A 17,770-nucleotide genomic window follows, 5' to 3' on the forward strand; every position below is an offset into this window, starting at 1 on the left:
CTTCTGTGAGATGACTAAAGGAAACTCAAGGACATCTGAAAACAAAGTTCTGATTTATATGGTTTTGCTTCCATTTTCAAGTCCTTGAGCCAGGGAAATATGCGTTCACCACATAGCCACATTTTTCAACGCTTACAGCAATGAGGATCTGGGATTCTCCAAAAAGGGAAGTTCATGACTTTTTCAAAGAGGACCTTTTGGTTTCTCATCACTTATGCAACAGGATACTTTTAACCCCCTTTTCTAAAGTACACTTTTGGTTCTGAAGTGAGGATACTTAAATAGCCATTCTGTACTTCTGCGAATGGCATGTCCTGACTGGATGAACTAAGAGAGAGCATTTTAAGAATGCTGCCGGTTTTCAACTCTGGCAGTTACTTTCTCGACTCACCCTCCTGCATTGCTGTTACTGCTGAAAAGGGAATGGGGATTGGGGGGGGCACTTAGGTAATATTAGATTGTGGACTGAAGCACATATCCTCTCCCCCACCCCTGCCTCTTTAGACCTTTATGTCCCTTCCAACTCTATGGTTCTATGATCTGTATTACTTCACTTCAATCTAGAAACAGCTTGCTGGGTGGGGTGGATCTGCTATGTTAGCTTCCTGGCATGTGGCCACCATTCCTTGGGGTTGTAGAATGGCGTTGATTTCCGTTCTAACATGTATTTGTCGCAATCGGTGCTGGTTCTGTTCTGCTGCAGTTCTGTTTCCATGAAATGCGACATTATTCACCTCTCCATCTGCCATTTAGCATGACTTGCACACCTTATGAAACTCTGAACTTACATTCATTTCAATACAAAGAAAACATCAAAACAATGTGGGGGGGGGGGGTCCCATGTCATTAATTACGTCTCGTTTGTGGACTTGGCAGCAGCAGCAATAACAACATGAATGGATTTCTGTTCCTGACCACAGAAGGAGAGGCAAACTGTTCCTTTCTCATTTTTGTCAGAATTCTTTGACATCTTTACTGTTGCTTATTGGAAGGAAGACAGATGGGGGGGGGGTTAGTGGGGAGCAAATGCACCAGCAGAGCCAACCCAGTGTTCCTGCTTGCGTGTTTGCACTGCACCAGCCTCTCTGCCACCTCACCTCTCTCCCTCCCAGTAAGCAACAACAACTCACCTGCTGCATAAGTAGCATAGTGGCTTCAGTCCACTCTATGAGATACTTTTGAGCCAAGCCTTGTGTTTTTGGGGACCCTGATGCTCATTCAGCTGAGTAGGCAACAGACCTAAGCGCAAAACATTGTCTCACCCCTTATATACCTACCCAATTGCTGTGCTCTGCCAGTGAGGCCTCCGACAGATGCCATCTGATAAAGAGGTCTATACCTTACAATATAGGAATTGGGCCTTTAGTTGTGGTGGCACCTGCCCTTTGGAATTCCGTCACCTTGACTATTAGACAGGCACCATCTCTGTTTTCTTGGCGGTGTCTACTGGAAACTCTCCCTCTTCCAGCAAGCCATTTAAGTAGAGATCTTTCCTAGTATGCACCTGTACTGGGTATGTTTTTAAGATTTTTTTGTTAAATTGTTTTATCATTTGTTATTTGCTACCCTGGGAAGAGAGGAATATAATTTTAATAAATAAAACAAACAAACAAAAAGCTGTGTCCCTGCAGAACTTCTGGGGGAAGTGAAGTGAGAAAGAAGAGGAAGGGCGGCCTGAGGTACACTCAATCTCTGAAGGGTGCTCAATTATTTGGGAACTGTTACATCATTGGAACGGGGCCTATATAAGCATATAGTACAAAGCACAAAATGCAGGGTGTCGGCTTTCAGCTAAGAATAATGATAGCAAACTTCCTGGGCCTGGGGCCAAGGCAGTACTGGTCCTCTGGTATTATAACAAGTATGGGGAACCTGTGCCCCCCCCCAGGTATTGCTGGACCACAGCTCCCATCAGCCCTGACAATTGGCCACAGTGGCTGGGACGGATAATATTGCAATTGATTACCCACCCTTCACCCAAAGGTCCCAGGGCAGGTTGAACAGCTTTTAAATCACAACCTATAAACCACAGGTAGTGTCCAGCGACATTTGGAGGGTTACAGATCCCTCATCTCTGAGCTAGACCATTCCAGAATCTTTTGCATTTGTAGCTTTTAAAGGAGAGGAGAAGACAGTTGTGAGGGTAAACATGCCTTGTCTTTTTCTGTTGACCGGTTTCAGGGAAACCATAAATGCATCTGTCTTGTCCTTCTGCTCTAAGCCCAAGGTTCTCATGAACATTCAGATTCCATGTGTTGACAATTGGTGGGACCCAGATTCAAATCCAAGATCACTGCTGTCAGCCAGCATAACCTACTTCATAAGGTTGTTGTGAGGGAAATGTTGGGTAGTCCTTTTAGATGCACCTGCCACTGTTCCTTGGAGGAAGGTTGGGATCCAAATGTGAGTAAAGCATGATTTTCAAGAGATGGTACTTCAAATGTTGCATTATTACAATGTATTTTTTCCAACTTTTCCTTCCACCTGGAAAACAGAGATTGTCCCTTTCTTCTTCCCAGCACACCTTGCTAAAGACTCCCCCCCCCACTTCGAACCCACACCTCATCATCATGGCAACATCTCTCTGCCATAGCTGTCAAGTGTCCCTTATTTGAAGGGACAGTCCCTTATTCCAGCGCCATGTCCCGCTGCTGTCCCTTATTGATGGATGTCCCTTAAATGTCCCTTAAATGATGTCCCTTAAATTTCAAAGGAAGCAGCTCCTCTCCCTCCCTCCCTGCCGGCCAGGGAGGAGGGAGGCTCCAACTGTGTTGCTTGGCTGTGTTGCTCACCCAATAAGAAGTCTAAGAACGACTGGGGGGTGGAGCTTGCATGCCTTGTGTGTGGCTAGTTAATGCAAGCTGAGGGGTTTTTTGAATGCTGGACGCCATTTTGTTGCACGTGCTGCTGCAAACTTTGCAGTGCAAAGCCAGGCCGGGGAGCCATCTTAAGTTGAGGCTGCATAGGCCTTGAGGTGCATGTGATTCAGATTCTATTCAGTTGAACTTCTGGTTACAAAGTTGGTTGGACAGTGTTCTCGAAGCTACCAGCATGAGTTTGACCAGACTGTAGGAGGACAGGAGGACTGGAGTGCCTGGAATAGGTGAGGCTGCAGGTCCCTTATTTTGGCTGCTGGTCCCTTATTTTCAAGGCTGCTGGTCCCTTATTTTCAAATCTGTAAGTTGACAGCTATGCTCTCTGCCCAGCCCCAGACTCTTAGATGAGCCACTGGCCCCTTTTGTCATATTAATGCCTGTATTCCAGGTGAGTCCCTGGCTTGGAAAGAAAGCTTAGCCGGACCTCCAGTCTTCCCCTCAATAATCCAAAAAATCAAAACACTGCCAATTAATAATTTCTGGGGTTCAGGAGAGGATCCCCCCAAAATCTATAGCAATATCCAGCAGGTCTCCTATGTTCCCACAGTAACTAACCAGATGCCTTTGGGAAGCTCACAGGTAGAGTTGCCCTTTCCAGCTACTGCTCTCAGGAGCTGGTATTCAGTGATATAGTCACCATGACTAGTAGCCATTGATAGTCTTTATCCTCCATGAATTTATCTTATTCCCTCTTAAAGCCAGGGCTTTTCTCAGGGGGAACTCACAGGAACTCAGTTCTGGCACCTCTCAGGTGGGCACCATTGCCATTCCAAGATGGAGGTGTTCATTCCCTCAATAGCACTGCTTAAAGCCACCCAGTTTGGAGGCCACATCCACATACTGCAGTAAGCAAATTTAGCTCTGTTGTCCTTAACATGTACCTCATATATCTCAATGTCCAAGGGAGATGTTGTACGATGGGAACACTCCCTCAAAGCCAGAATGGCAAGCAAACAAAGTAAACCAAAGTCACCTCGCTTCACTTGAGTAGGGAGCGGTTGTGTGCTTGCACTTCAGCTGCCTGGTTAGAAAAGAAGAAGAAGAAGAAGAGGAGGAGGAGGAGGAGGAGGAGTTTGGATTTGATATCCCGCTCTATCACTACCCAAAGGAGTCTCAAAGCGGCTAACATTCTCCTTTCCCTTCCTCCCCCACAACAAACACTCTGTGAGGTGAGTGGGGCTGAGAGACTTCAAAGAAGTGTGACTAGCCCAAGGTCACCCAGCAGCTGCATGTGGAGGAGCGGGGAAGCGAACCCGGTTCCCCAGATTACGAGTCCACCGCTCTTAACCACTACACCACACTGGCTCTCTCACACTGGTTAGAAAAGAAGGCCAAGACACACAGCCCTTCATGGGATTTCCTCTTGTGCGATGAACTAGCTATGGCACCATCAGCAGGACGTGAACCAGGACTGGGAACCTTTTTTTAGGCTGAGGGCTTCATTCCCTTCTGGGTAGCCTCCCAGGCGCCACCTGCCAATGCTGGTCAGGACCAGAAGCAAAAGTGGGCGGAGTAATGGGTGTAGATTTTAACTGGAAAGTAGGCTAGTGTCCTCATGCACTCACACAGACCCCTGTATCCTTGCAGAAGAGCATGAAGAATGATTAAGAGTTCAGGGATACATTCCAGCCAGGCATAAACACTCAAGGAGGGTCCAAAACAGGGCTGGCAAGCTGTGTGCCCTGAGGAGAGTCCCAAGGGCCAGGCAGAGAAACTTGGAGGGCTGCATTTGGCCCCCGGGCCTGAGGTTCTCCATCGTATATGTAGACACACGGTTTAAAACATATGCTCCCTACAGCCTGCCAGTTGGTCCTCATTGTCTAGGGATGCCCTTCAGATACCCACATTCCCCCACCCCCAAAAGGAATTGGCATGCTCTCAGTATATGAGTCTAAAGTACGTCTCATCTACAACTTTCCCAAGTTCCCCCTCTTTCCTTCTGTTTGTTCAGTGAAAGGACCACTGAAACCTGTGGAGAATTTTTTAGAGTCATTGCAATTGCAATCCCTTGTGCAGAAATGAAGGAGCTCTCCAGCTCAAGAAAAGAGTTTCATGGCTTTACTACAGAAGAACCTTACACCTTATATCTTTTAACAGTTTCTTCTCCTGGACAGCAAGACACTGCCAAAAAAAAAAAAAAAAGGTGCTTCTTTGTAAGAAACAATTTCGGGAATATCTAACACTACTTCCTGCATGTTTGCCTGCCTCCTAAAGTGAACATCTCATGGGTTTGCACAATGGAAAATACTAGTGGAGGAAGCGCTTAAAAAAAAAAAGGTTGACTCTCCTGTGCATCACGGACTGTGCCTACTGTGGTCCAAAATACATGCTGATGCCCTAACTCTGACACATCTCATAGTCATTATTCTCCACATCCTGGATTACTTACATGTGAAACCTGCAAGAATCATTCCTGTTGTTTCAGACCCCAAAAGGCAAATTTCTGCCTCTACACAATCAACATGCACTTCTTTTCAAATTAATTTTCTTCTGAATAGGTGGATCTAGGTCTCAGGCGCTGCTGTGCTCTTAACAGGTTCAATCATGGTCAGTCACACAGCAGCATGGGTTTTTAAAGCATCAGACCTGCATAAGCAGTGGTTCTCAGACACATAGAGCTTACCTTGTGTAACACTGCATCATGGTATTCATAGTCTTTTTCTAAAAAACCAAAAAAAAATAGAAGTAGAAAAGTATTGACAGCACTAGATGATCCCCAAATCATCGCCTTTTAAAATGTATTTACTTACGTAATGAGGAATATGAAGGTCTACTAGGCCTGTGTGTTGAGCATGAAACTTTACAGAAGTGAGTCATGGGCAACTTATAGTGGCCAAGAGCGACATCTCAACACTTTCCACTTGCGTTGTATCAAGAAGATTTTGGGCGTCACATGGCAGGACAGTCTCAGACAAAGATGTGCTTTTCCAAGCCCACATTCCCAGCATGTTCACACTTCTGTCTCAACGATGTCTACGCTGGCTTGGTCATGTCCACAGAATGGAAGATGGCAGAGAGTGGGCTTCAGGCACTAGGCCCTGGAGCAAACCAACTCCGTGTGACAAAGATGTCTGCAAATATGATGAGAAGGTTGGCAACATTAAGCCCATCGTGTGGGAATCCCTTCCAGATGATTGCAGTGCCTGGAAGCAGACAGGTCATGTATCCACAGCAGAGAACAGAGGAGGAATGGCCGCTGGAAGGAGTGCAGAGAGAAGAAACGCCATGGTGTGCCTGTAGCAGCAAAACAGGATGCCTTCATCTGCCCCAGCTACAACAAAACATGTCTCTCCTGTATCGGTCTCTACAGCCACAGCAGGCACTCTCCAGCAGTTTGACTTTAACCCAGGCTTCCTCAGCCTCGGCCCTCCAGATGTTTTGAGACTACAGTTCCCATCATCCCTGACCACTGGTCCTGCTAGCTAGGGATCATGGGAGTTGTAGGCCAAAAACATCTGCAGGGCCGAGGTTGAGGAAGCCTGCTTTAACCTGAAGGCACACACTTCCATTGTCTCTTGAGACAGATTGGACGCCAACAACTTATGCAAAACATTTTTATTCGACCTTTCCCCCCAGAAGCTTTAGAGACTGCTGGCAACAGTTATGAAGGCAATAAATGTTGTAGATGACTAAAGTCATATTCAGATTAAACTCACTGACATGAGTGGTTTTAATTGGTTAAGTCTATTGGCTTCAAAAGGACTGTTATTGAGTTTGTCTAAGGCATCAATCCTTACCCCACTGATCTGGGAGCAAGCCCCGCCCACTGGACAGCTGGCTTTGAGGGGCGCATTCGCGGCATCCTGCGAGCCCATTGGTCGCTTGGTGAGACTCGCAGAAATGGCGCTCGACTTGCAGGGCACCTGAGCTGCTGTATCCTTCTCAGGCAGGGGGCGGCCTAGAAGGACGCAACAGCTCACGACGCCCTGCCCCTCCCCCCACCCAAAAAAATGTGCCGTGGGGCGATGCCCCCCCAGCTCCCCATATTATACCTCTGGCCTGTTGGAGTAATGGTCACGTAAATAAACAAGGCTGTGTACACACACCTCTTTGCATCTAGTGCACTCTCCCACAGTCCATATATATCCTGTAATTTCTGAGGAACTGCTGCGTTTTGATGCATTTCCCCCCAAACTAGCATTGATCTGAACAGAGAAAAAGAAGAAGCCAGATGTGTTTCGAGCCAGTAATGTGTGCACAAGCCAAAGCCTCTGAGCAGTGTATCACCATCTAGTGAGGAATTGATTTCTGCATGGAACTCTCTTCTTTTAAAAACCACAAGACTTCTGGTCTCCTCAGGCAACCGCTGTGGCATACCGTGTCTGGGGTTTCCGCTGGTGAATCAGCCTAGAGTAGATTGAAGTACCAAAGGAAAACTAGTGCAGAAAGCACTAGTACTTTGAAACTAAAAAACAACAACCAAAAACTACCCTCCTCTCTTCTTCCCATCAGTCTTGAGGCGTCATTTCTCTCACAGGAAGAAGTAGGAAAGACGATTTACGAAGCTGTTACGGTCTTGAGGGAAATTAAGATGATGCGCAACTTTTTCTTTTCATGCCTGGGATTTAGGAGAAACTGTCCACAGAACTCTGACGAATTGTGGTTTTCTTTATTTATTTAACAAATTTGTATGCCACTTCCAACAGTATAAAGACACTCTAAGCAGTTTATAAAGGACTGCCCGTCTCAGCTTCCACCGTGCATTTAACTCCAAATCCTAACAGGATGAACCATAGCTGAGTATGATATACCTTTTTTTTCCCCATGCAGAAGGTGGCAGGTTCTGTATCCAGCATTCACTGGTAGAGCTGGAAAAGTCTTCTATATGCAAAGTCACTGCCAGCCAGTGTGTAAGCTGTACAGAGCTAGATGGAGCAGAGATCTGACTTGGTACAAGACAATTTCTCATGCCCTAAGCCTTGCTAGATCAGTCCAAAGTTCATCTATAGCAGTGTTTCCCAAACTTTGGTCTCCAGCTGTTTTTGGACTACAACTCCCATCATCCTTGACCACTGGATCTTGCTAGTTAGGGATGATGGGAGTTGTAGTTTAAAAAACAGCAGGAGACCTAACTTTGGGAAACACTGATCTACAGTACTGGAATGGGACTGCCTTAGAAGCACACAATATTGAATCCAAAAGGACAGGTAAATAGATAAAGGACTGATTCCAGTCATATATTTCTGGGAAGTACACAAGCAGAACATAAAGGCAATTTCCCTCCCCTGCTCTTTGCCCTTGTCAGCTGTGCCTCAAATATATACTGCCCCCAAACTTGGAGGCTCTATGTGTCCCTAGTAATTGTTGTTGTTTAGTCGTTCAGTTGTGTCCGACTCTTCGTGACCCCATGGACCAGAGCACACCAGGCACTCCTGTCTTCCACTGCCTCCCGCAGTTTGGTCAAACTCATGCTGGTAGCTTCGAGAACACTATCCAACCATCTCGTCCTCTGTCGTCCCCTTCTCCTTGTGCCCTCAATCTTTCCCAACATCAGGGTCTTTTCCAGGGAGTCTTCTCTTCTCATGAGGTGGCCAAAGTACTGGAGCCTCAGCTTCAGGATCTGTCCTTCCAGTGAGCACTCAGGGCTGATTTCCTTAAGAATGGAGAGGTTTGATCTTCTTGCAGTCCATGGGACTAAGCCTCCGTTAACTGTCTGCTCCTTTTCAAAAGCCACACCAGACTACCAGTAGCCTCCAAATTGTTCTTGTAACACTGATTTCCACCATCCAGCTTTCCACAACCTGGTGCTCTTCAGATATGGTGGACTACAACTCCCATCATCCCTGACTATTGGCCAGACTGGCAGGAACTGATGGGAGCTAGAGTTCAGCAACATCTGGAGGGGACAATAATTTGCCATAGTTTTGTATGTTGTGTGACGTGCTTTCCTGAATATCATAGCAAGTGGATGGAAAGGAAGCTGAAGAGTTTTGGAAGCATTTCAAATCCTTCCTCTATTTTTGTAATTAATAATTTTATTGTTTATTTAACATAATTGTTACAAAATATTGCAAATACATACATACATACAAATATATTTCAAATAAGCACATATACATGAAAAAAGGAACAAAAGAGGAAAAAAGAAGAAAAGAAAAAAGAAGAAAAATAATAAAGAGGGGGGGAAAGAAGAAAAGTTGGAAGAATTTCTCCCAAGTTTATTCTACAAATATCTTAATATGAAAATAATAATAAAATTTCATTGATTGACTTCCATCGCTTACACTGCACTTCCTATATGCATTTTAAGCAAGATTATGTCTGTTATTCTGTATTTTTCCCATATAATCTCACACAAATATTCTAAACAATAAGTTTTCTCAATCTCTCATAAATCTATTATAAACACAGCCAATACCTTACATTTAATCCTTGTCTACATAAATACTCATTTAAACATTTCCATTGTTTCTGGATTATATTTTTTGGTTTTTGTCTTATCAAATCAGTCAACTTTGATAATTCCAAGTATTCGCATATTTTATTCAACCATTCTTCTTTGGTTGGAAAATAATTTCCTTCCCAATTATTGGCTATCAACATTCTCGCTGCTGTTGTCACGTATAAGAAAATATTAATTTTGTCATTCGGGATGTCTCCGTTCAAAATTCCTAATAAATATGATTCTGCTCTTTTATTATGCGATGTTTTTATTAGCTTTTTTAATTTCCTCATGTATCATATTCCAATAATTCTTAATTTCCGGACAGGACCACCACATATGGTGTAAGGTTCCAATCATTCTATTACACGTCCAGCACTTGTTATCACCCAATATTTTTTTTTTTCATTTTTGCCAACCTATCTGGTGACATATACCATCTATGATGCATTTTCATGAAGTTTTCTTTCAAATTCTTCCACTAAATTCCACCAAAGCCTACAACCTTTTCCCTATTGCCCCTCCGCACCCCAGTTTATGGGGAGATATAAAATACCCATGAAATAGAGCAAAATATTTTCTTCATTTTCTCCTTCTCGTACGTCCAGTTCACTTTTTGTCGGTGAGCAGCACAAAGCTTTACCATTTGTGGTGTTCTTTTTAATGTAAAAACCAAAGTGGTCTCACTTTAGTCTTGCAACTTTCAAGTTGGCGTATCAACTCTTTGGGAAATGGTGTCCAGTAATTTCCAAGGGTAACGTGACTCTAGAGTTTAACATCCTTTCGCTTTCTATTTACTAGAAATGTCCACAATAAAGATACCCTTAACTCACACTTGGATTTCAAGTTTTCACACTGTGGTTACTGGGCCTGTGAAAATGTAAAATTCACACGTTTGCCTTGCCCCACAAAGTCCCACCTCACTCGAAAGTTGGAATGCTCTGCCTACAGAATTGTATCCACTGAAGATCTAACTTGACCTGTTTTGAGTCTTCTCATGAGATTTTTTTATTACATATCTATGGGAGTTCTCCAACTTCATTTTTTTTTAACCTAGCATGATGATTCAGCCTCAGCATTGTGCTCACTCTCACATAAGCATTCCACAGAATTCAAATTGCAATGCAGTAAAATTAAGTAAAAGAAATAAACACAGCCAAAATAAAAAATAAAAATCAATACGAATATTTAATATGATAGATGCGCCATTCGAACGTAATGGTGATCAAGTATTTTGCAGGAGTGATTCAGTCACATACCAGCAATGTAGGCTTCTACAATTAAAGTGGATTAGAGCAGTTTAAGGGACACGGGTGGCGATGTGGGTTAAACCACAGAGCCTAGGGCTTGCCGATCAGAAGGTCGGCGGTTCGAATCCCCGTGACGGGGTGAGCTCCTGTTGCTCGGTCCCTGCTCCTGTCAACCTAGCAGTTCGAAAGCACGTCAAAGTGCAAGTAGATAAATAGGTACCGCTCCAGCGGGAAGGTAAACAGTGTTTCTGGTTCGCCAGAAGCAGTTTAGTCATGCTGGCCACTTTTGCGAATTTTCTGTGGCGCTTTAGCAGAAAAGCTCAGAGTTCCAGGTTCTTCAGTGGAGTATATTTATTGTGAGCTAGATATATACGGTATATACAAATATCTACAGGCTATAATACACGAGCAGTTCATACAGTCAAACAGAGTACCTGGCTGCACCTTAAGGCAAATAGGAAGACCTCTAACTCTCACTCTCTGGCTACAGTCCTCTATACCACACCTTTGCTGCTGGACAGGTTTCCCTTTTAAACCGATGACAGCCAATCAACTGTCAGCACATTACTGCTGAGTCATTCTGACCCAGCACTTCCATAGAAAGTATTGTAGGCTGATTGCATCAGCCAGCTGCATCAGCTAGCAAACTCAAGCCTGCAGACTTACTATCTCACACATCAGTCTGTGAATCACATGACCTGGAAGCTGTACGTCGGCTCCCTCAGCCAATAAAGCGAGATGAGCACCGCAACCCCAGAGTCATCTGCGACTGGACCTAACGGTCAGGGTCCCTTTACCTTTTTAGAGCACTTTAGGGTGACAAATTCACTTTTGCAGTTAGGGAAGTGATTGGGAAATGCACTAAAAATGTAGATTTTTTTAAAAAAAACCTCTTACATTTTTCATATATAACAAAAACATGTCAGAAATTACAATATGTAGAAGTCATATTTGGTCTGGTTTGTCTGATATACAATACTACCTTTTGGAAGGCGGTTAGGCTTGGGGTCTGGTTTCAGAAAAATATAGACAACCACAAAACTTAAAATCAAACACCTGTCAGAGTTTAAAACTAAGCCCCACATCGATCCTTCCCTAACACTGGCATGGTTAAGTATATTTGATGAGCAAAATTCAGTTGTGAAATATAAAGAGATATTACCAATACTATTGGCTGCAGTGAGACAGGTAATAGCAAGAAATTGGAAAGCAGAAGATGGAGGATCATTTCAAGAATGGAACGTTTTCTTGGTGCAATATGCTGTAATAGAAAGGTTGACAAAGCAAGTACAAACAGCAAGACAAACGTGGAAGTTGATTTTGTAGGATGGTAGGACAGGTTCACCCTATGGTCAAGAACTAGTGAAACTGGGACCTCAACACCAGCTTCCCAAGAGCTTTCCTCTAGAGCAGTGGTTTTCAACCAGTGTGCCGTGGCACCTTGGGGTGCCTTGAATGATGGTCAGGGGTGCCACAGGCAACACTGGCCTCTGTCCCTCTTTCCTTCCCTCCCTCCTCTGATGCCCTCTTCCGCCTCTGCCTCCCAAAGGCTTTCATGGCTGTTTGTTGCAGTAGCCCTGACTACAAGCTCGCCTGGAGAATGGTGCCTTTGGGGCTGGCTGTGAGAGAGGAGAAAGGGAGACTGAGGGAACACTCCACAAGGGAGGGTGTTTGAAAAGGGGCTGCCGGCTCTGCAGGCAAGGGGTGACATAACTGGGCTCCTGAGCCCCACAGGGGTGCTACAGAAAGAATGTAGTTGGTCAAGGGAGCTGTGGACTCAAAAAGGTTGAAAACCTCTGCTTGATGTATTGAACTAAAACAATGCATTGCTCTTCACATTCTCCTTATGTATTATGAAAATAGGATAAAGCAAAGACTGATGTATATAACCTCTGAGCAGGCAAATCAGGATGGTTACTCAATGTCGTATAGCCTCTCTGCAAACAAATCAGAACAAATTGCAGTTCCACCACTTCCCACACCTGATGTGGCAGCTCTGTTGTCTGTTCCAAAATTTGCAATGCACTCAGCTTATCAATCAATCAATTACCTGCCCTTCACTCTGAGGTCCCAGAACGGGTCACAACATTAAAACACAATATTCAAAACAGTTTAAAACAATTTGCAATAACTACTTGTGATCCCTGATTTCATGAAGCAAACATGTATGTTCACTTATACCTGCATTTGAGTAGTAACTATGAAGCCAGACACCTTCAATTCTTGTAATCAAACCAGGTACAGAATACCAGTTTATGAAACACTAAAAATAAATAATTAGTAATATTAATATTTATAATTACTATTGTTGCTACTGTTACACCTAAAACTGCTAGTGGTTCATCATGACGCAATGCAAGTGAAACATTCATACATGAAAACAGGTATGTGAAAACTTTTCCAAAAGCTATGAATTGATAATATTGAGTAATTAATGTGCAACCCAAATGTTTGAACATTCAAACTGGAAGTGACTTTTGTGGGAATAAAATAAAAAAAATTCCTTCCAGTAGCACCTTGGAGACCAACTAAGTTTGTTATTGGCATGAGCTTTCATGTGCATGCACACTTCTTCAGATACACTGAAACAGAAGTTGCCAGACCCTTATATATAGTGAGAGGGTGGGGAGGGGTATTACTCAGAAGGGTGGTGGGAATGGATGATTGGCTGATAGGTGTGGTAAAGCAGTTGACGACTGTTAATGACTGCAATTGGTCTTACAGGAAAAAGCAAGGGATGAGATGGCCAAAAATAGCTTTATCTTGTATAATGAGATAAGAATCCAATGTCTCTATTCAGACCAGGTTTCTCCATGGTTTTAAGTTTGGTAATAAGTTGTAATTCAGCAACTTCTCTTTCCAGTCTATTTCTGAAATTATTTTGTGGGAATGTTCAGGGTGGCAGGAGATGATATATTGTTTATTAATATCCTTCCTAACTTGCACTACCAAGTTCCTTTACTTAGCAGAGTTTACATTCCCCTTCTCACACATGGCAGAAAACTAGTTGCAAACTCGTGTACACAATTCAATCTGGCTTGTCCAGATTGAAATGTGTTTTAATATTTTTTCTGGTAAGACCCCTTGAATCCCTACTAAAATAATAAAGACACCACAGTCTTATTCATAAGCAATAAAAAGAAATTTTACTCACGATCAGGCAGAGCACAGTGTGATCCCTGAAGGCAGGCTTAAGGCTTAAAGTTACACGCATATACAAACAGGTTTACCCAATATGTGGGTTGACCTAATGACTGCAGTTAGCAGTCTGGGAAGTTCGCAGGATGAAAGGAAGATGGAAGAGAGAGTGGCAGCATGCCTTGTCCTTTTACCAGGTCTGGAAAAGTCACACCCACCCACTAGTCACATGCAAGGAAGGATGCGCCAGGCCAGGAGGAACAGGAAATTTCGACTGGCTGGACCAAACATTCCCTTGCATGTCCACTCTAGGGAAACAAGGAATGTTGTATTTGACTGCTCCCAGTGGATTACATCCCACAACTCTGCCGCAGAAGACCAGTGATTGAGATAAGGAAACAGTATTGTAAAACAAATTTTTGCTCTAATGGGAATTGTGCTCGCCCCAAGCCAAGCTCCCATACCACGAATGAATCTGCCCACTGCAACATGAATTTCAATGTACATTCTTTCTGTAGAAGCTTCCTCTAACCACTATAGTGCACATTTGTACACACTACGCTGCGTTCAACTTACAATCCCTGTGAGCAAAGCTACATTTACCTGTTAGTGTCACTTAGTAATAGCTGAACACTTGGTCACGAAGTTTCTTTGTTGGAAGTGGTAAATTTTCAACCACTGATTTCCTGGGTTCACCACTAGTGTAGATGAAAGAGATAATGCTGATTTCTCAGAATCCTATTTCAGTAGCCATTTGTCTGATACTTGGAAGTAACTTAATTTTCAGGTAAGAGCTCCCCCCATCTTCATCACCAAGTGCTTTGAAAACTGAAGGAGAAAGAAACAGCATTGAAATAAACCACTCAGTGGCATAGCGTGGGCGGCAGCGGCACAGAGGCAGTTGCCCCGGGTGCAAAATTGTTAAGGGGGTGTAAAATTTCAACGCCCAGTGTTGCCTCAATACAGCTGTTAACTTCTGTTCCTGGGCTCCATTGAAAACAGCTTCTCTGTGTGAACCAGGAAGTGACCTCTAAGGACAATGGAACAACTCTTCTTATTTCTGTGGCTGCGATCTCCTGAGTGACATGGATGCCGTGCATTTCAAGGTGCATAAGTATTCCATCTGTTTCCCTCTGGCCCTCCCACCCCCTCCATGCAGCCCCGGGCACTGGCAACCCACGCTACATCACTGTATAAGCCACAGGGATGGCACTGGAATTCAACAACATCTGGATGGCTGAAGCTTCCTCATCCCTCCTCTAAAATCATCTTGCCCAATCCTTGTGCCATCAATTGTAAAAATTACCATGCCCCCAGACCTCACCTCCATCAATGCAAATGTGTGCATTTCAGAAATATAATGGAAAGTTTGGGGGGAAGCACTGAATTCAGATAAGCTCAAGGATTCCCCTTTGGCTTTTCCAGACAAGCATGTTGTTGTGCAACAAATGTGATGTTCCAACTCATTTGTCATTGATGAGATGCCCCTTTCCACAACAAAGCATTTCTCACTGAGACCATACTTCTGTTGTAGAAAATCCACATTTCCACCACTACCCCTTCCAGCGCCGACGTATTGTAACATTTAGTTGCTGGGAAATTGTAGTAGTTTCTCCACCTCTCTCCCCCACCGCCAGGAGACATAGCTCTTGCCATAGGCAGCCTCCTGTAGATTTTCACAAGTGTCATGCGATTTCCACATCCATGAGTTGGCATTACTGGATGTATGCACGCAGATTGTCTCATACAGATGGCGAGCATCATGTCCGCATCTAGTCTGGATTTTTCAAGGTTGCTTAAGATGAATAAGAGAAATGACAGGAAAAACATGAAACGATGTTAAGATAGCCTTAGGGGGTTGAGTAACAGGTATAACAAAGCAATTAAGGATAAGAGTAAAAGCATCAGCACAGGAGAAGTGGGAAGTCAAAAAGGAAAATATAAGTGAATGATATATTGTATGTGAAGTAAATTTGTTAATTTTTAAAAGGAAAAAAACCCTAATAAAATTAATTTTAAAAAGATGAGCAAGCAAAACAGGGTGTTTTAAACAGGTTTTTTTTGTATTGTTTAAAATATGTCAATATTCTGCAAGTGGCTGTGACAGCCTTTGTAAAATAAACACTGCAGTATATATAAACACTGCAGTATATATATATATATATATATATATATATATATACACACACAATCTTCTCTGAATCGTTTTTATGCTACCTTATGTTCAATGAAGATTAAGGCAGTTCACCACCATATTAAAATGCACTTATAACAAAGATATAAGACATTAAAAAGAGAAATAAATAATATGCAAAAATAGAACACGATGCCACAGTGTTCATTACGCAGGTTATGTCCCATGTATTTGAGGGTGTCTGTGAAATGACATTTGCCCCTTAGTGACCTTTGTCTTTCTCATACTTTCCCACCTTCTGTTGCAGGGGTGAAGGACCTTTTTCAGTCCATGGGCCACATTCCTTCATGGGTAACTTTCCAGGGGCCGCATTCTAGCAGCAGGTGGGACCAGGTGAAAAATGCAAGTGGGGCAACTCTTACCTTTGTACAGTATGTTATCTTCATGTCATGAAAACGCCAGAGATTTCTACACCACCCACCCACCCACCCAGGAAAGCAATAATAATAATAATAATAATAATAATAATAATAATAATAATTTATTATTTGTACCCCGCCCATCTGGCTGGGTTTCCCCAGCCACTCTGGGCGGCTTCCATAGAAACCAAAAATAGAGTAAAATATCACAGATTAAAAACTTCCCTGAAGAAGAGTTACCACTGCTCAGGGACAAATGATTTGAGGTTGTCAAGCATGGCTGGTGAGGGGTGTGGCTTCTGGAAGGGGTGTGGCCTGCAGAGATCCTCCTAAGGACCAGATGGGAAGACCTAGAGGGCTATAGTCATCTCATAGGCCTGAAGTTACCCACAGTTTTTTTTTAAGGAGTGTTGTTGTTGTTTGCATTTAGAGTCCACCTTTTTGTTTTAGGAGCTCAAGGTGGGGTACCTGGTTGTCCCCTTCCTCATTTAATACAAACAACAACCCTGTGAGGTAGATTAAGCAGTGACTGGCCCAAGATCACCCAGGGAGCTTCATGGCTGAGTGGGGATTTGAAGCCCATTCTGCCAGGCCCTAGTACGGTACTCCAACCACTACACCACATGGGCTCTCACTGGCTCACAACAGTCAAAAAGTAGAATGTGCACTCCTAGAGGTGGGGACCTGTCTATCTCATATAGCAAAGTGCACATGGTGGGGGACACATGGTGCTCCTTCTGGGGTAGTTTGTCCACCATTGGTCCTCATCCCACACTCATATCTCACCTGTGGCTCCTAGCAGCTCTCAGCATGTGACAGCAGCCACACCCCAGGAATGGCTTCAACTGGCCAGCTAAACCAGGTGAGGGTAGCTGATGGGTGAGTTAGGGACTTGTCTTGCATGAGAAGACAGGCTCTGGCGGACTGAGCGAATGAGACCATTAGTGGGTCCAATGGTCAAGAAGGCGGTTTCTGCTTGTGCTGTAGAGGGATGTGAGGGGCAGATGGGGCTCATCAACCTGGGTAGGTAACACATCTAGGAAAGGGAAAGATCCACTGCCTTGTGGGACATCTTCAGGAGAAGAATAGGCTAAGGAATAAACCCTACACAAATTCAGAGTGGAGTCCGTAAGACGGTTGGACGGGGCCTTATATGCCTCTTTCCAGCAACTCCTGCAGCCAAGCTGGTGCCAAATATATTGCTCTGCTTTCCTTTGGACCACATCAGCGAGGCTGAGGGGGGGTCTTGTCGTTTGAGCAGCCCAGGACCCCATACACACTGCCCAGGCTTGCGCCCCAAGGGAGGTCCATTCAATGCTGCTAGTGCACTGGTTTGACTTCACCCCCAGAGGTACACTCCATTGTCTCTCGAGGCAGACAGATGCCAACAACAATATATGCATATATAGCATCACTAGGTGGCCAAATAAAGAAACGAAGAGTCCAAATCATTATAGGGCTGTCTTTCCTAAGAACACAAATGGCTGCTAGTCTTTTACTGTGTGAAAGATGAAACCGGTAGGATTTCAGATAGGCAGCAACTGTGTCAGGGAACAACATATTTTGACTCA

This window comes from Podarcis pityusensis, assembly GCF_964106645.2.
Source record: "Podarcis pityusensis genome assembly, chromosome: 3".
Classification (NCBI taxonomy): Eukaryota; Metazoa; Chordata; class Lepidosauria; order Squamata; family Lacertidae; genus Podarcis; species Podarcis pityusensis.